Raw genomic sequence first — 24,017 nt, 5'->3', positions numbered from 1 at the left:
ATTTCTTGAGTGTTTATCTTTATTCACAAGGAAATCAAGAAACAGCAGCTCAGAGAACATGCAGAAACTGTCAGTGATGTGAACATTTATTTTTAATACATTTGACCTAGTACATGGGGGTTCAAAATCTATATCTATATCTATATCTATATCTATGTGATTACTGTGTTATTCACAATAAAGTGCCTGGCAGAGGGTACAATGAACCACCTAGATTTCTCTTATTTTATTGTGATGATCATTTCTCCATATGAAGGTGGTTGCCCACAGAATGTATATGTAATCAGAGGAGAAAACTGCTGATTGAAATTTCATGAGAATATCCTGCCACACCAAAAAATGCACCAATGACGACCTCATAAACCGTGACTGTGGCTATAATCTTAGCAAGGCTTGGGAACCAGCGATTGGGTTAATCAAGAGTAAACTGAGCGAACGTATATTTGTGATGACCACGGCGGACAGAGCCATCACTCCGACGTCATCTCAGACGCCGTCACAATCTGTTCCACTGCGTGACCATGGCGCGGGGCGCGGACAGCGGGGGGAGCGCGCCGTGGGTGGAGGGTATTTAAATCGGCCACCACCGCGACCGAACTCAGTTCCCTCTGAGCAGCCATAGCGTACGGATCTCCGTGCCGTCATGTTCACAGGAGCTCAGTCCATCAATTCACCTGATGATGGTGACATGTATGACCACCGAAATATTGTGCCCGTTGGACACTATAGACCGGCAGTACACCCATGGATATTTTGATTATCAAATACGCCAGGACAAAATCAAGAATCACATTATCACTCCAATTCACATATCATGTCTGTGGCACAATCTTCCATATTTTGCGATGATACAAAACAAGCTGCTCTTCTTTGAACTTTTTTGATGTCAAAAGCCTTCTTGAAATCTGAAAATATGGAATCAATTTGACATCCTCTTTTGATAGCCCTCATTACTTCATAAGCATAAAGAGCTAGTTGTGCTTTAAAAGAAGGATATTTTCTGAATCCATGCTGATTATGTGTCAATAAATTGTTTTCTTCAAGGTAATTCATAGTGTTCAAACACAGTAGATGTTCCCAAATCCTACTGCAAATCGACATTAGTGATATGGGCCTGTAATCCAGTGGATTTCTCCTGTTTTCCTTTTTGGGTATCAGTGTGACTTGAGCGATTTTCCAGTCTTTAGGTATGGATCTTTCTATGAGCAAGCAATTGTACATAATCAAACTGTTACACAAAAATACAAAAAATGAGTCCAAGTAGGCAAACGGAGACAATCAAGAAAACAAAAACTGGCAGAAGACAAATAAATTTGACTGAAGCATAATATGACATTAGAAATATTATAGCAGCCAATTGGAATTAAAGGAATTAAGCACATGACAAATAAATAAATAAAACAATGAAATGTAATAAATGTGCCAAAAATAAATGTTGACCTAACTTCTCATTCATTATGTGATGAGAAAAACTGTAGTCAAAATGTCTGTAAAACAAACTAACCCCAAATCGCTATTCAGGTAAAAATTGACAGAAATTAATTTTGTAGTATTTTCTTTGGATGTGTCTTATAACGAAATATTCAGGCTCCACTACTGCAGTTAGTACATCCCGTGTTCCCAATATAATCTGTAATCAATTTGTTTGACGAACTGACCTGTTAAATGACTTTATTATGTAGTTCCCATCCTCAGAAGTGATTCTCAGAAGCACTGCTGGTCCGCTTGAAGCCCCCTCCCTGAAAAATTCAGAAAATATCAACCATCAGAGATAAACAATTCTTACAAAAAAATGTTATATTTCAGAAACCTATTCATCAAACCTCCTGATCAGCTATAACAGCTGTAATTGTATCTCAGAAGGCATCAGCCATGTGTCATCAGCACAGAACTGTTTATTAATGGTAACTGGCAAGATGCAATGTACGACATGGCTTCTAATGAGTATGAATTTTGCTTTGTGCCACGTGTGCTCTCCTAGGAAGACTGACGTTAAGCAACTTATGTTGTTACAGTGTACTTTCTCTGTGCCACTTTCTGTTCTGACATCACATTCTACAATGTTTACCTATGTATCACAATGGAAGACATGAATCAACATCATCATTTGACACAACAGACAGAAACAAACATTATGCTGACAATCACCCTCAATAGATTTAACCATCCTACAACACATAGTTAGGCATGCTTAAACATGCAGTTTGGAGACTGAAGACATTTCCAATAACCAGAACAGTAACACACAAGTATTCAATATAAACTGATGCATAACAGTATTACAAATCAGACACAGTACACAAACAAAACTGCAAAGAAAATAAAACATAAAACAAATACAATTTGACTGATGTACCACATGACAATAGTAACCTTACAGCAGTAGTGTGAGATATAAATAATACTGCACATCCAAACAACAAAATAACTAAATTATTCTTTTTAGTAAATGTGCCAAAAATAAATGCTGAACTAATATCTCACTCATTATTTAAAACAAAAACTTTAGCGAAAATGTCTGTAAACCACAACATCTCTTTCTCCTGCCAACATTCAACTGTTAAGGGGAAAATAGATAGAAAATTATTTCATAGTATGTTTCTTATATCTGTCTTATAACAATAATTTTAGGCTACACTCTTGCAATTAATACTCCCTCTGCTCCCAGTTTAAACTCTAATTGATTTGCCTGATGCAGTGACCTGTTTTCTGGCATTATTACATTGGGCCCACTGTGAGAGATAACCGGCTGCTGCACTGATTGTCAGGCCGAAGCTCCTTCCCTGCACTATTCAGATAATATCAACCACTTGAGACACACAGTTCTCGGAAAAACGAAGTTAGATATCAGAAACCTATTAGTCATTTTAACAACTGTACTTGTATCCTAGAGACCATTATGTGTGTGTCATCATCATACAACCATCTGTTCCCCTGCATGGCTGTTGTTATGCAACTCATGTTCTTACTGCATATAAAAAAATTCTGTGTCACTTTTTATATAGCAATTTATTGAATGTTTATATTTTACAATGAAAAACAAAAATCAGCATCAGTTCACAGAACAACTAGAAACCATCACTGGGCTGAACAATCATTCTCAATAGATTCAACCATCCACAGCACACAATTAGGCAAATTTTAAATATGCAGTGTAGAGAATGAAGACATACCCAGCAAGCAGAATCATCAGGACACAAGGATTCAACATAATCAAAGTTATGCACAAAAAGACTCAAAATGAGGTAAAGTACATGAACCAAACTATGAAGAAAAGAAAGACTGGCACAACAACATACAATTTCACTGAAACATCAAACAATATTAGAAATCTTATAGCAGCAAATTGAAGTTACAGTTAGCGTACATAACGAATAAATAAATAAATCCATGAAATGTAATAAATGTGTCAAAATATACATTAAACCAATATCTCATTCATTATTTGAAAACAAAAAGGGTAGCCAAAATGTCTGTAAATCAAAACATCCCTTTCTCACATACCTAATCAACTGTTCAGTGAAAAATTGACAGAAATTAATAACAAAGCAGGTTTAATTGGTATGCATCTTTTCACCAACTTCTAGGCTACACACTTGCAGCTAGTACTTCCTCTGCTCACAATATAATCTGTAATCAATTTATCTGATGGACTGAAATTTTTACTGACTTTATTACGTATTTCCCACCTTTGGAGGTAATTTTACCTGTCTGTTTGAAGGCCCCTGTCTACAAAATTCAGAAAAAATAAGCCACCTTAGACAAATAATTCTTACAGAAAAGTTTTAGATTTCAAAAACCCATTTAACATTGAACTTCCCAATGGCCTATAAAAACTGTAATTGTATCCTAGAAGGCATTATGTGTGTGCCATCACCACACAACCAGCTATCCACAGAACTGTTTATTAATGGTAACCAGCAAAATGAAATGTATGACAATGACATTTAGTGAGGTTGAATTTCATTCTGTGCCATATATCCAACCCTGGTATGGTTTTTGTAATGCAATTCATGTAGTTACAGCGAACAAACTTTTTCTGTGCCAGTTTTTTTCTGGTGCAAAACAAGAATCAACAACATCATATTACAGAAGAAATAGAACAAACAGTGGGCTGAACAATCATCCTCAATGGATTTAACCACCCTACAACACACAATTAGATACATATAAATATGTAGTTTAGAGACTGAAGACATTTCCCATTGCACAGACTATAAAGGATAAAAGTCACAAAACACATATATTTTCAATGAAGCATCAGACCACAACAATAATCTTATAGCAAAAATGTGAAACGTAAATATTAGTGCACATGCCACATAAATAAATAAATATGTGAAATGTATTAAATGTGTCAAAAATAAATGTTGAATTAATATCTCATTATTTATTTTAAAACAAAAATTTTAGCCTACTGACTGTAAAACAAATGATCTCTTTCTCCTGCTCCCATTCAGCTGTTCAGGGAAAAATAGATAGCAATTTATTTGAAGACCCTTCGATGCATCACTCAGAAAATATCAACCACTTCAGTGAATGTATTAAAAAAAATGTTAGATATCAGAAAACTGTGAGTCATCATGTTTCCTAATGTCCTACAACAACTACCATTTTACCCTAGAGATCATTCATTACCTGTGTGTTTCACCATCACACAACGAGCTGTCCACAGAACTGTGTATTAATGGTAACTGTCAATACATAAAGTATGACAACAACTTGTAATGAGTTCGGATTTCGCTCTGAGCCATATACCCTTCTCTAGGAAGGCTGTAGTTATGTAACTCATGTTGTTACAGTGTCCAAACTATTTCTGTGCCAGTTTCTGTTCCGCTATCAAATTCTTGAATTTTACTTATGTCTCACAATGGAAAACAGAAAAAGTAAGATATCAAAAACCTATTACTCAACATACTTCCTAATGTCACATAACAACTTGATTGTATTCCAGAATGCATTAGGTGTGTGTCATCATCACACAACCAGCTGCCCACAAAACTGTTTATTAATGGTAACTGACAAGGCAACAAGTATGACGACGACCTCTAATTTTGATCTGTGCCATATACTTTTCCCTAGAAATGCTGTTGTTATGCACTTCATTTTGTTACAGTATACAAATTTTTCTGTGGCAGTTTATGTTACGATATCACATTCTAGAATGTTTGCCTGCCTCTCACAACAGAAAAAAGAAAATTAAAATTACCATTTCACAGAAGAAACAGAAACAAACACTGAGCAGAACAATCACATCAGTAGATTTAAAAATCCAACAACTCACAAATTGACAAGTTTTAAACATACAGTTTAGAGTCTGAAGACATTTCCCATAAACAGAAATATCAAGATCTGGAGATTCAACTTAAAGCGGTGCACATTAATACAACAAATCAAACACAGTAGACAAACCAAACTATAAAGGGGAAAATAGGTCACAAGACTCATACAATTTGACTGAAGTGTCACATCACAGTAATAACCTTACAGCAATGTGAAATGTAAATATAAGTGTACATGACAAATAAGTAAATAAAAAAATTGAATGTAATAAATGTTTTAAAAACATAAATATTGAACTAATATCTCATTCATTATTTCAAAGCAAAGAGTGGAAAAATTAACAGAAATTTGTATTTCTCATATAACACAATTTTTAGGCTACACTCTTGCAGTTAATACTTCTTTTGCTCCCAGTTTTATCTGTAATTGGTTTGCCTGGTGCACTAACTAGTTTTCTGACATTATTACATAGGGCTTGCCATGAGAGATAACTGGCCAGCGCACAGCCTGTCTCCTTGAATCCTCATTCCCGTAATATTCAGAAAATATCAACCAGTAGAGAAAAATAATTCTGGCAAAAGAAAGTTAGATATCTGAAACTTGCTAGTCATCAAATTTCCTGAGGTCCTACAACAACTGTAATTGTATACTAGAGGGCCTCATATGTATGTCATCATCACACAACAAACTGTCCACAGAACTGCTTATTAATGATAACTGGCAAGATGAGATGTATGACAAGCAGTTGTAATGGGTACAGATTTTACTCCATGCAATATACCCCTCCCTGGGAAGGCTGTTAATGTGAGACTCACTTTCTTACAGAACACAAAAAAATTCTATAGCATTTTTTTCTAATATCAGTATATTGTATCTTTATCTACATTTATCAACAAATAACATAAATCAGCATTACCAATTCACGGAACAAACAAAAACTGCCACTAGGTTGAACAATCATTCTCAATACATTTAAGCATCCAACTATCCTTATGCATTAAAATAGTACAAATCAAACATGGTAGACAAACCAGGGTATAAAGGATAAAAAAAGCTACAAGAAATGTACAAATTGACTGAAGCATCACACCTGAAAAATATCTACAGAAACAATGTGAAATGTATATATTAATGTACGTCAAATAAATAAAATATAATGAATGTGTCAAAAATAAATCATAAGGGGACATTATACATGAAATTCATTGAAACTTGTCATTTTCTGTTTTCTACTCCATAATGTACTTTGGACGTTCCTGAACATTTTGGTATATAATACATTAAAATCAGACAATTGTGAGACCTTCAAATAATATTTTGAATGTTGACATGACTGTCAAATTTCGCATCTACGCATATACTGCCACAGTTGAGCAGTCATATCTTCGGAACTACACAGTCTAGAAGTCTGTGAACTGCATTGTTTTTGTGTCTACTGCTATGTCACAGAAGTTGGCATTACAAAAAAACAAATCAGTCCTTTGTTTCTGATACTAGTTTTCATTGAAAGTAGTGTGATTCTCAACTATTTTTGTACTAATCTAACTTATATTGCTTTTTACACATAAATAAAATGGCTAAACATAAAAGTAACTTCAAGAAATGCAAATTTGCGGGTAACAGATGTGTGAGACCTGCATTTTCTCCCGAAGTACTTGAAAACATGATGGAAAGCCATGTCATGCTTTGTACCCACCTCCACCAAACTCTTGGTGTAAATATAGACAAGATGAATTTTCTGACACCCTGCATGAATTTACACACAAACATTCTCTTCCTTTAGCAGTAATGGAGGCAATCAAACCAATTTTCAGATATTTGGCAAATCCCGAGCTAGTAAAGAAGTGTTTACATGGAAGACCAAGAATGTGAATGAGTCCTTCTGTAATGTTGTGGGGTGCTGCGTGCCTAAAAATGTATTTGTTGGCCTTATGACTCTAAAGTTAGCGGTATCTTATGATGTAATAACTTTTAATGGTGGGAACTATGAAACACTTAAGGTTCTGGAGAAGTTAGGAGTAAGATTTGGACAGAACACAGCTAAAAGACTGCAGGAACTGGATGAGCTTTGTGTAAGTAAAGCAGAGTTAGCTGCTCAGCAAATGACAAAAGAAGCAAGAAAGAAAAGGAGGAGGCAAGCACTGGGCTGTTGTGACACTGAAGAAGACACGGACTAATGGCCAGGGCAAGTCTATTGTATAAAAGATGCATCAATTTAATTTGTAATAAAAGAGTTTGTAATAAAAAAGTTTTAAACCTCAATCTCTCTTAACTAAATTATTGCAATGAATGACCAGTTTTCTAAATAAAGTACTGATGGTAGAAAGATGAAATTTTCACAGCATACCATGTGTGAGATTCAACACATATGGAACTAGAATAAATCAAATATCCTGAGTTGTTTTGTTTTTATGTTCATTTATCTACAAAATTCTGTCAATAATTGAGTGACTGAAAAATAAAAGATAACATGCCCTACAATACGATTTTAGTATCATTCTAGTACAGTGTATCTAGAAAGGCGCATTCAATAATTATGGAAAATTGTAAGTTGGTGTCTTAAAAAGTTTCAAGATAATGGGTCATAGAATTCGATAATTTAGAATTGGAGGCATAGGGCATACAATGCCCCCTTAAACTAATACCTCATTCATTATGTGAAAACAGGGAGTGTAGCCAAATGTCTGTAAACCAAAACAACCCCTTCTCCTGAACCCATTCAACTATCCAGAGAAGAAACAACACAAATTAATTTCATAGTGAGTTTCATTTGTATGAATCTTATAATTTTTAGGCTATCCTCTTGCAGTTAGTACTTTCTCTGCTCCCAATTTAATCTCCAATTGATTCACCTGATAGACTGACCTCTTTCTGAAATTATTACGTTTGGCTCGCCCTGTGAGACATCAGGCTGCTCCACCCACTTGAAGACCCTTCCCTGCCATTTTCAGAAAATACTGACCATCTGAGACAAATAATTCTGACAAAAACAAACTTAGGTATCAGAACTCTATTAGTCATCAAAATTTCTACTGTCCTAGAAACCCTGCAATTATATTCTACAGAGCATAATGTGTGTGTCATCATCACACAACCAGCCACCGAGAAAAATGTTAATTAAAGGTAAGTGTCAAGATGTAAATTTGACTACTTGTAATGAGCACCTATTTTGCTCTGTGTCATATGCCCATCCCTAGGAATGTTACTGTTATGCAACTCATGTTGTTACGACATACTAACTTTTTCTGCGCCAGTTTCTATCCTGATATCACATTCTCCATTGTTTACCTATGCCTCACAATGGAAAAAATAAATAAACATCATCAGTTGATAGATCAAACAGAAAGAAACACCTGGCTGAACAATGATCCTCAACAGACTTAACCATGGCAATGTGCTGTGCATGAATGACCATGCTTCATATAAGCAATAGTTTTAAGAACTTCATTTGATAGCTAAGAATATGAGGTGGCTTCAGAAAGAAACCCGGCTGTTGTACGGGCAATGAAACTAAAGTTCTAGCCTTTTTAATAAGGCAAGTTCCAATTAGAATGCAGCAGAATGGCAGACAGATGGACAGCCAGAGCAGAGGTAGCATGCTGATGGGGCTACAATGAGAGCCAGGTCGGGCACGATAGGCCAGAACGGTGAATGTGAAGACAGAAGGACACAGAAAAGCTAGGGGTAGCTTATAAAAACGAAGTAGCATCCACAGGTGGACATCCCTTGGAGATGGATAAGGTGGACTGGTCCAACCAGAGGCTGCCAAAGGGTAAAAAAGTATTACATTTGAAAAAACTTTAAATTAAAACAGAGGGCCAGAGTAAAATTTGCAGAAGAGTGTAAATCAAAAGTATATATCAGCAGAAAGTGACAGGGAAAGTATAAGGTAAAATGTGTCTGTTTTAAGGGAAGAGATGGTGGCTAATATTACAAGCAGTTTACTGGGGGCAAACAGGTGCACAGCACACCATTGTTGAGGACTAGTGGTTGGACCTGGGAGCAGTACAGATGGCCGGCAGTTGCACTCCCACAAGATTACCAACTAAGCTTTGCCTTACGGCTAAATTTGAATAAGACCATGACAAAGTAACATTCATGTAGGTGGTGAAGTTATTTTCACTGTGAATGGATGTTTATCTTAATATGTGACAATTACTGAGGCATAGATGCAAATAGTTAATTGAAGGAAGCCTAAGGCATGCAAAAACATGACAGTAATTGTACATGGTAAGCCAGCTGCTGTGCTCGCTCCTGCTGTTGCAATTCTGTTTTTGTTTTTTGCCAAAGATCATTATGATCAATTGGTTATGTTCACACTTATTTTTATGTGGGGTATCAAGTGTAAGTAAAGACTGAGTTCCATGGCATCCGGTAATACAAGATCCTGGCCTTGTGCACAGAAAGACCCGTGTGCAGCTCAGTGAATTAAATTAATATGATCACAATTGGGATTAGCCTGATTGAGACAATGACCAAATGCAATTGGTATCTGACAGTGGTCTTAAGCCCACTTAGATGGACATATCCGTCTGACCACTATCTGACTGGATTCTGAGGTGAAAACTAAAATTTTGCAGTTTGTTTGTAATAAATCATGTCAAATGATTTTGAGGCCAACGTGTCTCTAGAATATAATTGCTTTTATCAGAGCTGCATTGTATTATTTAGTAGCACTGGAATTCCTCTCCAAAACTTTAGTTCTACGTATTTGCTAAGCCCAGAATCCACAGAGTGTCGAAAAACATACAAGCGGCTGAACTGCAGGTAAGGGCAGGTAAGGTTACAAGTTGAGAAAGTGTGTAGGCTGACTATGTTGCCACAGCACAGGTAAGTCGCAAAGAGGAACTGCCACTCACCCCTGTAAATCTTACCATACCAGACAGTCCAAGGGGTACAGTACGTCATGAGTTAGGGTTTGTCATTCTGCAGCGCGGATGTTACAAGTTGGTACATCGGCCTAGGGAATGATACAAAATGGTGCATCAGCCAGGAAGCGAGTAAACGGATATGCGTCATGGAGTAGTACAAAGTAATTTACACAAAAGAATAAGTGTTATAGTAGGATAGTTCACTGTAAGTAATTGCAGCAGCACAGTGGCTCAGTAGTTCAGCTTGGATGCTTATTATGTGGAGCCAGTACCGGTCGACAAGGGCTGCATAGTAGCTATGAATTGGGCGTGCGCTGGGTAAGCGAGCTCCGCAGTCTGGTAAGATTTGCTGGGCATGCTGAACGGCTGCACAAAGAGGAAGAGTGCCATTGTAGTGGAAGCAGAATACCAGTGGACAGCAGACCACATGAAGGTGGAGCCGGGGCATAAGAATCACACAAAGAGGACAGCGCTAGCATACCGATGTCAGGAGCGCTGCCAACAGGCAGTATATTGACAAGTTGTCGAAAGGTAAGAAACCAAATTCTATACCAACTGTTGAACAGCATTTTAACTTTAGAAAAGAGACTGACTGAGCAGGATAAAAGTAGCATAGCAGGGAAAGCCAAGAACAATGCTGAGGAGGTTGTTAAAATGGGTAGTATAATGAGAGACTTAGACAGTGCAGAGGTGTTTACCCAAGATCTGCATTCAATGAGAATTTTATTGGTGGATGATACCAAAGTAGAGAGCAAACAGACAAAAGAGGTGCCACTAAACTTGAGTGATTAATCTCTGAAGGGGCTGAGGCAACTCAGGGCAAGTCAGAATCAGTAGTAGGCCAGATGATTTCGGCAGTACCAGGGGAAAAGAAAAATGTCTTCTTGCTGTCACTTTTGCAACTTTGGTGCAATTTCGGGAATACATCAGTAAAGATATTAAGCAATGTAATTAACAAGTAAGCGCCAGTATTGCATTGGATGTGTCAAATTTGCGTGAGGAGGTGAAGAAAGACACAGCTGAGCAGTTCACCTAGTGTAGGTTGCAATTGGAGCAGCAAGTAGATGTTAAACTACAAGAAGTAGTACAACAAGGATAATGCTGATACATGGTGAAACAACACTCTGGTGGGCAGTTTGTGGGTTTAAATCACCTCGGGGTATGACCATGCAGTGCATATGACCTGTGGTCATCGCACAGTGACGCTGGCAGCAGTCCACATACGCAAAGGTGTGTTGGTGCATGTCAGAGTACAGTGCAGCGAGTAAGTGTACAGACATTTTCAGACGTGCTAATGATGACTGTGTGATGAAAATGACTCAAAGAACACATATTGATGATGTTACGAGGGGTAAAATACTAGGTCGACTGGAGGCTGGTCAAACACAGAAAGTCGTAGCACGGGCCCTCCGTGTGCCACAAACTGTGATCTTAACATTATGGCAACGATTCCAGCAGACAGGAAACGTGTCCAGGTGCTACAGTACAGGATGTCCACAGTGTACAACACCACAAGAAGACCGATATCTCACCATCAGTACCCACAGACAACCACGGAGTACTGCAGGTAGCCTTGCTCGGGGCCTTACCGCAGACACTGGAACAGTTGTCTCCAGACACACAGTCTACAGACAACTGAACAGACATGGTTTATTCACCCAGAGACCTGCAAGATGCATTCCATGGACCCCTGGTCACAGGAGAGCCAATAAAGCCTGGTGTCAAGAACACAGTACATGGTCATTGGAACAGGTTATGTTCACAGATGAGTCCAGGTATAGTCTGAACAGTGATTCTCGCCGGGTTTTCATCTGGCATGACCTAGGAACCAGATACCAACCCCTTAATGTCTTTGAAAGAGACCTATATGGAGGTTGTGGTTTGATGGTGTGGGGTGGGATTATGATTGGTGCACGTACACCCCTGTCTTTGACAGAGGAACTGTAACAGGTCAGGTGTATTGGGACGTCATTTTGCACCAGTACGTTCACCTTTTCAGGGGTGCAGTGGGTCCCACCTTCCTCCTGACAGATGATAACGTATGGCCCCACCAAGCTGCCATCGTGGAGGAGTATCTTGAAACAGAAGATATCAGGCTAATGGAGTGGCCTGCCTGTTATCTAGACCTAAACCCCATCGAGCATGTCTGGGATGCTCTCGGTCGACGTATCGCTGCACATCTTCAAACCCCTAGGACACTTCAGGAGCTCTGAAAGGCACTGGTGCAAGAATGGGAGGCTATACCCCAAAATCTGCTTGACCACCTGATCCAGAGTATGCCAACCCGTTTTGCAGCCTGTGTGTGTGTGCATGGTGATCATATCTCATATTGATACTGAAACAGTGGCGTTTTGTAGCACGTGTGTTTCGGGACAGTTTTCTCAATGTATCACCAATACCATGGACTTACGGATCTGTGTCATGTGTACTCCCTATGTGACTATGCTATTAGTGCCAGTTCTGTGTAGCGCCATGTTGTGTGGAACCACATTCTGCAGTTATCCTTAATTTATGAGCATGAGTGTACATAAAGTGGGTACTGACCTGGACCAAGTGAAGAAGGAATGTGCTAAAGGGCACAAGGAGGGGTTAGATAAAGTAACCAAAATCATTGGATGTGCATGCTACTGCATATCACAACTTCACAACAGAGTTGGAAGATAGACTGAGGGATTTTGAAACGAAAATAAATACTGAAGTTGGTAATATAAGTGGTAAGATAATATCTGAACAAGATACTAGTTTTAAGTTGCATATTAAGGATAGGATTCAGGTGTTGGCCACTAGTCGAGCAACATGTGACTCATTTGAGAAAGATCAAGAGGTCCATAATCAGCAGATGGATGCTCAAATATTGCAAAATGAGTAAGCAATTGCTAAACTGGACACACGGGCAGGCCAGGTTTCGTCAAGCAATTCAGCAGAAGCAGTGTTTATTCAGTGTCATAAGTTTAGTACCTTTCAGTCACAGGGAACTAGTAATCCTAAAGTATTCCTTAAGGAATCTGATGGGGTAATGCCAGAGTACTGGACAAATGAGAACGAATTTCATATGTAGTGTATCAGTTAAGGGGTGATGCCTTTCAGTGGGCTCTTGAGGTGGCTGTTGAGTGCAAAAGTTTCACAGATTTTAAGAAAAGGTTTTTAGAAGAATATTGGTCTGGAAAAAGTCAGCAACAATTGTTAGTGGATTTTTGAGGAGGCAGGAAGTACCAAGCAGAGTGTGGCGCTATGACACAGTTTTGTGACTGGCAGTGGAGTCGCATAAAGCATGTAGATGGAGGTATGGTGGTTGAGTTGTTTGCCACTGGGATAGAGTGGGTGTTACCTTTTTATGTTAGTAAGGAACTGGTAGCAGCACTCTGGGACAGCTATGAAAAATAGGTGTGTTTCTTAGACAGTCTCAAGCATTTACATCTGCACGATGGTAATCAGCCACAGTGGCCTTTGATGAGAGAAGATGTACATCTGGTAAAATTTTTTAGGAGAGGCATTTGTGCCCAGAATGTGAGAGACAGGTGTAGTGAAGAGAGAGTTTAAACTTAACAGTGCCTCAGCGATGGGCCGACTAGAGGCAGCTCACATGAAGGGCCCATATAGAAACAGATGTTCACGTCCGAGTAGGCAGGGGGAGAAAGTGAATGGAAAGAGCAAGGAAGCAGCAAGAGATGGCCTTGACATTCAGCAAGGTACACTGTAGGGGAACAAGACAGGTGGTGCTGGCTAGCCGCAAGTGGCAGCAGGTGCGTGCGCAGTGAATGTAGAAGAGAGAGAGATGGGACCGATAGTAGTGGGTCCTGTGCACAGGGAAGAATGGGAGCAGCTGACAGGCAATCGGCAGCGCCATGAGCATGCCAGAGATAATGAAAATGCCACGTTAAGGGCAAGAGGCGAGTGCACTTACGGAATAGCTCAATTGTTTGAAGAGACGGCACACAGACCTGATGGCAATAAAAATAACAATATATCGTTTAGTCAAAGAGTGTGCGAACTATGTCATCCAAGTGTAAATATGGAATCTGGCAGTATGGATAGTAATGATAATGTCGCAATAGCAGAACCATTAGAGGAAGGAGCCAGCAGTGACGAGTGAGAGAGCAACATTGTTTTTGAGTTCATGTTTGATGGAGATAAGCAACACGGACAACCCTTAAGGTTAAATGATGGAGAATTTGAGTTCCTCGAATCTCACGCTGAATGGGCAGAAGTTGAGCATATGTGTAAACTGTCGCTTCACAACACAGATGGCTTGAAGATTCTTCAGGTTGGCAGATAGGTAAATTTCAATCCTGAAATGTTAGAATTGTTACAGAATTTGGCCAACGAGAGATAACTCCTGATTTGTTAGCAGAGGAGGAAGCCATTCCCATGGTCACAGTTAGTGAGCCTGTTGTCAAGGTGCAAGTTGGAGGAGTGATTAGTCATGCGTTAGTGGACAGAGGATCAGAAATTTCCAGTTGTTTTGAAGAGTACTTTGCGAGTTTACCACAAAAAGAAGATATGGCAGTGTGGCCAGTGTCCCCAGTGAAAATATTTGATTCTACTGGAGAGTTGTTAAACCCTATTCAAAATGAAATAGTGATGCAAGTGCAGTTAGGAGGAGAAATGGTAGAACATTCCTTTCTTCTCATTCCAGGGTTGAATGTAGAGTTGTTAGTAGGTGTGGATTTCATGAATTCATTTAAAGGTGAACTAAATTTTGAAGCCTGTGAGTTAAGATTCCAAGTAGAGGGCAGAAAACTTGTGGTCCCCTTTGTTAAGAGAAGGAGGTACTTAATAGTCCTAAGGAGGCACAGTACATAGAAGAGGGAGGCATTGCTGCAGAGGTGAACTTAGTAATGATACATAGCCTGAGTTAGGGTAAGGATGTGGTGTAGATGATTCAATACAGAATGCCAGTAGGGGGAACAGAGCTTGAGAAAAAGGGAAACTTGGATGGTTTGCGGGTGTTGATGATGGTAGGACAGAAGCATGAGGCCATAATTAGGTGAGTATGTAAGGCTATAAGAAGACAGCAGAATCAGGACGAACATTTAGGATAAGTTAAGCAAATTTTAGTATCAAAGCAACATCGTAAAGTGAAAATATTTTATAAAATTCATCAAGGGGTGTTCTTTAGCAGGAGGAGAGAGGACCAGGAGGAGTGGAAACTGTGTTTTCCGCAGCAATATGTAAATGAATTAATAAACCAAATGCATGAAACTTATGGACATTATGGGGCACAAAAGTGCATTGCAAAGTTACAAGAAGTAGTAATATTTGAGAACATGTGGTGAAGGGAGACTAGTCCAAGATTGTGATCAATGTCAAAAGGTGAGAGCAGTTACAGTTCCCATTCAAGTTTTGGGACAGAATGTGCAAGTAGAAGGACCTTGAGAATTGATTGCAGTGGCCTTGTTTAGACATCTCCCAGTATCCAGGGCTGTTTGCACCTACATTTTGGTAGTGTTAGATATGTTTGTGAAACATGTAAAGTTGTACCCAAACAGGAGGGTGAATGCCAGCATATTAACTGAAAAACTGCAGAAAGATTATTTTGTTCTGGTGGGGAAGCTAGCTGCTTTATTGTCAGACAATGGTCCTCAGTTTATGGCCCACAAGTTTACAGAAATGTTGGAGCAAAATGGACTGAGATATGTCAGAATTGACTGAGGCATGTCAGAATTTCACCAGTTTCCCTCAAGGGAATCCCAGTGAGAGGGTCATGAAGGAGTTGAACTGGTTATGTAGGACTTATTGTCACAGGAGAAACACAACTTGGGCAAACTATATTGTAAATTTTGAAAAGATAATCAATAATGTATGGCATGAAGCAACAGGTTTTGCACCATGTGAAGTAAGGTTTGGATGTAACCAAAAGAATGTTATTGGGGGTGAAGTAATTTTTCCAGTGAGCAGAGTTCTAACTAATGATAAAATAGAAAAGTTCGCCAAAGAAAGAATGTGTCAACAGGTAGCTGAAAGAAAGAAAAGACATGATGCTAGGGCTCAGGCACCTATGTTTAAACCAGGGGATTTGGTACTAGTTAAGACCAAAGAACGATTGAAAAAGGTGTCTGAAGAGATAAAGAAATTTCTGCTAGTTTATCATGGCCCATTTTTGGTGAAGAGTTCACTACATATTAATACCTATCAACTCGTCTATCCTGGTTACAAACAAGTTTTTAGACTAAGGAACGTAATAGAACTGAAGAGGTATGTGAGTGGAGAGAGTGATAATTAAGCATATAGGGTCTCTCAGTCAAGAAGAGACTTCACAGTGTGCAACTGTGTGTACCTCAGCAGTCTGAAGCAATTCTTCCTTTCTGTGTTTCACTCTCTTCTATTAACCATTTGCCTATCAAGGATTCTTCACAGGAGTGCAAAAGGAGGGAGGACAAGAGTCCAAGTGGAGAGAAGTATTTGCAGAAATGCAAAGTAACAGAATTTACCTGTGGTAAAGGGTATTTAATGTTAAAGGAAAGGATTAATTTTTAAGATGAAGGAAGATGGAGTCTAGTACTATATGTGAGAAAGTGCTGGAATGTGATACAAATTGAAAGTAGAGAGCAAAGATGAGGAATAATGATCAGAGCCCATAGAAAGCACTAATTATTAAAGAAGCATTACGTTTAAGTTTTCCTGTAGTAGTAGTTAAGGAAGCAAGACACTATGACACAGTTGTAAGGTGTGAAAGTAGAGTCCTGTAAGATGTTTGGAATGGACTGAGCAGCCATGAGTGCCAGACATATTTTATTATAGTCTTGTACATGTATTAGGTATATTAATGTGATTAAAAAGTTTAAGAGCACAAGAGAGCGTAACAGATCTGTACTAGATACATTTGTAGTAATATTATGTACAGTAGAACTAAACTCACACAGCAAATGGTAATGTACAGATAAGTAGTACAAATAGGAAATACAATTTGTACTAATCTGGGCCCACTGGGTCATATATGCTCTATGAGGATATTACGTAGTCTGCTATGAGACCAAGACCCTGCTGTGTTCAATCACATATTTTTATTACAGAGTGACTGTCATCATCACATTATCTGTGGAAATAAATAGTTGGATACAATATTTTAGATTTTTATGTAGGTGATTTAAAGTATTATAGAATTATGCTTTGCTATGTTAATCAGTTGGCCTGATGTATGTAAATCCTACAACACACAAATAGGCAAGATTTAGATATGCAGAGTAGAGATTGAATACATTCCCAACAACAGAAAGCTGAAGATACATGACTGATGTACAAAAATACCACAACTCATTCAGCACATGATAAACCAAACTATAAAGAAACAAAACGTCACAAGACACACAAAATGTGACTGAATATAATCAATTAATGTGTAAGAAAAAACTGATATTGTCATGGTATACAAGTCTGCTTCAGAAATTTGCTTTTAAAAGAAAAGTGGCAGATTAAACCAAGTGTTGTCAAAATATGTTACATCAAAGACCATATTTGAACATTGCACTGTACAATATAATGTGAGTTTTTTCCCACTTTACTGAATACTCATGCGTTCAGTAAAGCCTAGTGAAACAAACTCACAGGTTCATCCAAGACTGAAAAGGACCATGGTAAAAAGAAGTGTATTACTCGATTTCTAATTTTCATTCCAGTACGAACATGAGTCTAGTGTACTAGTACCTGCAAATGTGTATTGTGTTTAGGACTTGTTAATAATGAGTGGATACATTATCGTTATTACTACTTCATTTTTAATGATTATTATAAAGAATTCACTACATTTTTAATGTACATTTGGAAAACCTACACTAAGCTCCACTAATGGTTATCAATTGTAGCCTCTAAATCCATTTGAAATTATATCATCTTGAAAGATGTTGTGTTGCTTCTGGGTACCTTGGTTTTTTGTCATAAATGTTCCAAACAGCAAATTACTACCTTTCTAACTAATAAGGGTTTATAGCTGGTTTCTCAAAAAGTTTGTATTCTCATGTAACATGTCTTTAATATCATATCCTCCTTTTCAATGCCACACAAAACAATCCTTCAGTTATAATGTAATTCACATTCATTATTGTGACAGAGAAACATTATCCCACTTGAATGATCAGCATAATGTCAATGAATTGCTTAGTATGGGTTTCCAGTATTATGTTTAATTATTTACAATAACAAGTAGCTGAATCTGGTATTTCCACAGTTGACTACTGACACTAAAAGCATGTGCAATTAGCAGTTCCATACATCACACTCTATCAGTAGGCCTGCTGAGTATTGGAGTACTGGACACATCTGTAGAAGAACATTTACTTGCTAAACTCTCTCTGTAATAGTAATGAGACACCGACATTACAAGACATACTGAACAAATAAATATAATATAACAAATGAGTTTAAAATAAATGTTCTTCTAACTGTCTCATTCATTACTTGAAAAAAAAATTGAAAAACAGCCATTTCACCCAACCCTGTCCATTGGTTCAGAGGACAATCCAAAACAAATTATAGTATAGTATGTTTCATTACTACGTGTTTCATAAAAAAACATTATTGGGCTATAATCTTGCAATTAATACTTCCTCTGCTTCCAATTTAATCTCTAATTGATTTGCTTCATGCACTCACCTGCGTACCAATGTTCTTGTGTAGGTCTTACCACGAAAGATAAGTGGTTGCTCCGTGTCCTGTCTGTTTGTAGCCACCTCCCTGCAACATTCAGAAAATGACAACCAAATGAGGCACATAATACTTGAGGAAAAAAGCTACATACCACAAATCTATAAGTCATCAAACCAACTAATATAATTTAACAAAAGTAATTGAGTTCTAGGAATCATTTAGTGTGTGTCATCATAATATGAGCACCTGTAAATAGAATTATTTATTAAAGGTAAATGGAAAGACAAATAGTATGACAAGCACTTGTAAAGTGTATGGAGTTCACTCTCTGCCATATACCCAATCCTAGGAGGGCTGTTGCTACGTGGCTCATGTTTTTACAGTATAGGAACAATTTCTGTCCCATAAAACACAATAGGTAAATTTTAGATGTGACATGTACAGGCTGAACACATTCCCAACAAACAGAAACATCAAAATGCTACAACTCAGTATAATCTGTCTTAAAAGTTGTTATTTCTGTTCTGTTACTTTCATTCTTGAAATAAACATTCTGCACAGTAAATGATTAAATTCCTCACTAATGTGTTTACTACCATATCTTTCACTAGGTTTGCATTCTTGTGTAACTGGTCATTAGCTCCATATCCTATGTTTCAAAGCCACATAAATCAGGTCCTTCAAATATAGTGAAATTCACAATCAATATTGTGTAAGAGGTATCATTCCACTCTCAAATGCTGAACACCAACCTAATGAGTTTGCTTGTATAACAGATCTGCTCTGAATACATCTGTAGTAATGCTATGATGGTAAGTCTTGTAAACTTCTATGAAAGAATGGACCTGTTCCATTGTGCCATTGTGATTGGTAAGCTGGATTATTCCAAGTACAGCACAAAGAATTCCAACAGTGTACAGCACATAGTTCATTGCTGATGCCATATGAATTAATCTGTATCAACTGTAATTGAAAATGGAGAAAACTGAGTTTCGTGCTGTTGATTAATATTTTCATATGAATGGTTGGAACGCTGCACAAATGAAAACAGAACTGTACCAAGTTCACATGGACCTGCACCATGATTGAAGACAATTTGCTTCTTGATTAATGAATCTGAAAGGAGACAGAGGATCACCAAAGTGAAGCATTCTCCAGCTGTACAGTTGAGGTCACCACAAAAAAACAATGTTAAAATCCATAATATGGTAATGCAAGGCAGCAATATAAAATTTATGTTTTCTAACACTGTAGGTCCCTCAACCTGTGAGTGAACTGTATCCTGCTTGGTGAACTGACTATAAAGAAGCCATGTGCAAGGTGGGTGCTGCAATTGCTCACAGTCATCTAAAAGCACATATGGCACAACTTTCCAACACAATGTCTGATGATGTTTTATCACAATCTGCAAAACTTTTGCCCCAGTTTGAGACTCTTGGTGGAACCTGGAACCATTATTACACACCATAGACAAAACAAAAGTCAAAACAAAGGACAATGGCTGGTGAAACTGCTCCAAAGGAGGCAAAGACCATTTTGTCAGCTGGTAAGACGATGGCCACTGTTTTTTGGGATATATTAGCAATAATTTACATAGATTACTTGGAATAAATCAGTCTTATATTTGGATCCAGTCACGTTTCATAGTTTGAAACTGGTGTTGGCTGAAAAAATACCAAGGCTGGCACACCAAAAAGTGCTACTTCACCAGTGCAATGCCCAATCCCATACATCAGTATAACAATGGAAAACGTGCAGAATTGTGCTTTGAAATTATTCCTCATCCACACTATCCACCAGACATACTACAAAGTCACTTCCTCTGGTTCTCCTGTTCCCTATCTGCATTGCTAGGATGAAAATTTCATAAAATGTCAAAAGAAATACTTGCAGTAAATGAGTATTTGGCATAGTTTGAAAGAGAGCTATTGTTATGCAACTCTCAAGTTAACAGTGTACAAACAATTGCTGTCTCAGTTTTTGTAGTAATAACACTTCCTCCAATGTTAGCCCATGTCTCACACACAAAACCTACTCAACATCATCAATTCACAGAACAATGACAAAATACAGTGGACTGAACAACCAACCTCAATCGATTTTTCATCCCACAACACACAAATATGCAAGTTTTAGATATATAGTGCACAAACTAAGCACATTTGCAACAAACAGGAATTTCAAGACACCAGAACTCCAAATGATCAAATTGACGTACAAACATATTACAAATCAGTCACAGAAGATGAACAAAACTATAAAGAAAACAAAGACAGTCGCAAGACTCAGACCCTCTGAGTGAAATTATCACATCACATTAAAATTTTTACAGCAGGTAGCAACAACACAGAGATCACGGATGTAAAACTAGAGAGATTCGAGCATGCACGGAGGCTTTCCGGAAGTCGTTCTTTCCGCGAACCTTATGCAACTCGGACAGGAAAGGGAACCAATGACAGTGGCAAGTAAAGTGCCCTCCACCACACACTGTTGGGTGGCTTACGGAGTATAAATGTAGATGTAGATGTAGGCACATGTACTGTGGGATAGAGACAAGCTGGCAGCAGCTCCATTACGCTCTGGGGAACATTCATGTGATCATCAACATGTCGAGTGGGGCTCATGCAAAGCACACACCACTTCATCATGATCATGATACCTGATAACAGTGGCAAGTTTCAATTGATGTGCTGGCCTCCCAAGTCACCAGATCTGAACCCAACCGCACAAATCTGGGATGTGATTGAATGTGACATCAGAGCCATTGCCCTCATCCCCAGAATTTATGGGAATTGGGTGACTTGTAAGCAGATGTGGTGGTAACTGCCTCCAGTGATCTACCAATGCCTCATTACTTCCATCCCATTATGAGATGCCACTGTTATGAATAACAAAGATGAACATACCAGCTATTAGTTAGGTGGTTATAATCTTCTGAAGGATCAGTGTATCTTATTTGTCATATGACAGGGTGTAGCCAAAAGTTCTGTAAAACCAAAACATCCTTTTCCCAACAACACCAATTCAAATCTACAGAAATTCACTTCATAGAAACCTCCCTTTTTATCTATTTATAACAAAATGTATATGCCATGATCTCGATACTAGTTCTTTGCTCCCAGTTTAATCTGTAAATTATTTGCCTGATGCACTAACCTGTTTTCTGGGATTATTCCACAGGGCTTGCTGTGAGAGGATACTGGGAGTGTCACTCCTGGTATAGATGAGGGTTTCTCCCTGCAGCATTCAGAAAATATCAACCACTTTACACATACAGTTCTTGCAGAAATAATTGAAACATCACGGATATATTTGTTATCAAACTTCCTAAAGTTCTAGAACAACCATAACTGTATCCTACAAACCATTAAGTGTGTGTCACTGTCACCCAAGCAACTGTCCTCAGGACTGTTCATTACTGGCAACTGACAAGATAGTAAAGTAGTTTGAGCACACTGTAAGTGTACACGTTCACTCCATGCCAAATGCCCATTCCTGACAGAGCCGTAGTAATGCAACTAGTGTTTCTACAGTATAGAAGTAATTTTTGTGTCAGTTTTTGTTGTTATATCCATGTCTCAAACGGTTACCAATGTCTCACAGTTGAGAACAAAAATCAACACCATTTGTCCTCCAAACAAAGAAAATCACAGCCACACACAACAGATTTAACAATCCAAAAACATATGAAAAGACATGTTCTAGATATGCAGTGTACAGCTTGAACATAATCCCAATAAACAGAAACTAGAAGACACAAGAACTCAACACAATAAAAAGGATGAACAAAAATATTAGAAATCAGTCACAGTAGAAAAATCAAACAATAAGGAAAATGAAAACTGTCGCAAGACAGATATTATTTAACTGAAACATCACACTACAGTAATAATCTTACAGCAGCAACGTGGCATACAAAAATTAGTGCACATAAAAATAAATAAATATGTGAAATATAATAAACATTACATATGTAAATGTTAAACTAATATTTCATTCATCATGTGACAGACTGTAGCCAAAACCTCTGTAGTACCAAAACATCCTGTTCCCCCCCACCCAATGCATGTGTTCAGGAGCCAATCAACAGAAAGTTATTTTACATTATGTTTCCTTTGCATGTGACATATAACAAAACTTTTAAGCTACAGTCTTAGGGTTAGTACTTCTTCTCCTCCTAATTTAATCTCTAATCGCTTTGCCTGATGCACTGACCTGAGTACTGACTGTAATTTGTGGAGGTTGGAGGTGACGATTGGCTGTTGCACTTTCTTTCTGCTTGGAGCCCCTTCTCTGCTATATTCAGAAAATATGACAAAATAACAGTGTCCAGTGGACTGCTGTTATGTGTTAGAGTTTTGTGAAATATTCTTCCTCCCAATTGTACACCTATGCCTTACAATTGATAAATGAATCAACACCATCAATTCTCACAAAAAAAATTAACAACAGCAGTCTGATCAATCATCCACCACAGATCTCTACTATCTGCCAACACACTAACACACAAGTTTCACTATACATTGTGGAAGTTGAACACAGTTCTAATGAACAGAGTGATCTATGTGCAGGAAAATTAACCGAAACTTAGTGACAGTATAAGCTATTATTGCACCACATAATATGATACATGGAAATATTTTACATGTAGATAAATATTCATACATTGGATTGTATAATAGAGTGTTAACTTATTTCCACTGGTAATATATTTAGTGAATCCTAGTGTAGCCCCTTCACTAGATATTCAGTGCTAATGTGGAAATAGCAACTTGACTGTTGTTATGCTGATAGCACTGGGCAGCTGACTAGCACAGAAGCAATGAATTGCTGATTTCAAGAACAGACATATTTACAAACGATGAGTTGGATGAGGCCACACCTAACAATGCTGGCCGTAAAGCAGATGTGCAATGCAGCAGCAAGTTGGGTCAATGGGTTACTACATCGCTGAGTCACAGAATTACTGATTCATATGTGATTGGAAGCACTGCATCAGAGTAACATACATTCAATTAACCAGAACAAAAACTCTGTTATTTTAGGAATGATATGAACAGTCTGGCAGCCCTAACAATGATGTGAGGGCAATGCCTGTCGCCACTAGGTTATAGGGCATTAAGTAATTTGATACCAGGAGAGCCTCCATCTCCTCCAAAATGCTCCTAGTATCAAGTACAGTAAATAAGGTCTTAGTACTGTGTGACATATGAGCTACTTGGAAGCTCTCTTCAGCACCAGCCAAGCTCCTGTCTTTGAGGGCAGTGGTACATATCTTTG

Source organism: Schistocerca serialis, chromosome 3, assembly GCF_023864345.2.
Source record: "Schistocerca serialis cubense isolate TAMUIC-IGC-003099 chromosome 3, iqSchSeri2.2, whole genome shotgun sequence".
NCBI lineage: Eukaryota > Metazoa > Arthropoda > Insecta > Orthoptera > Acrididae > Schistocerca > Schistocerca serialis.
Note: the sequence above shows the minus strand (reverse complement) of the source record.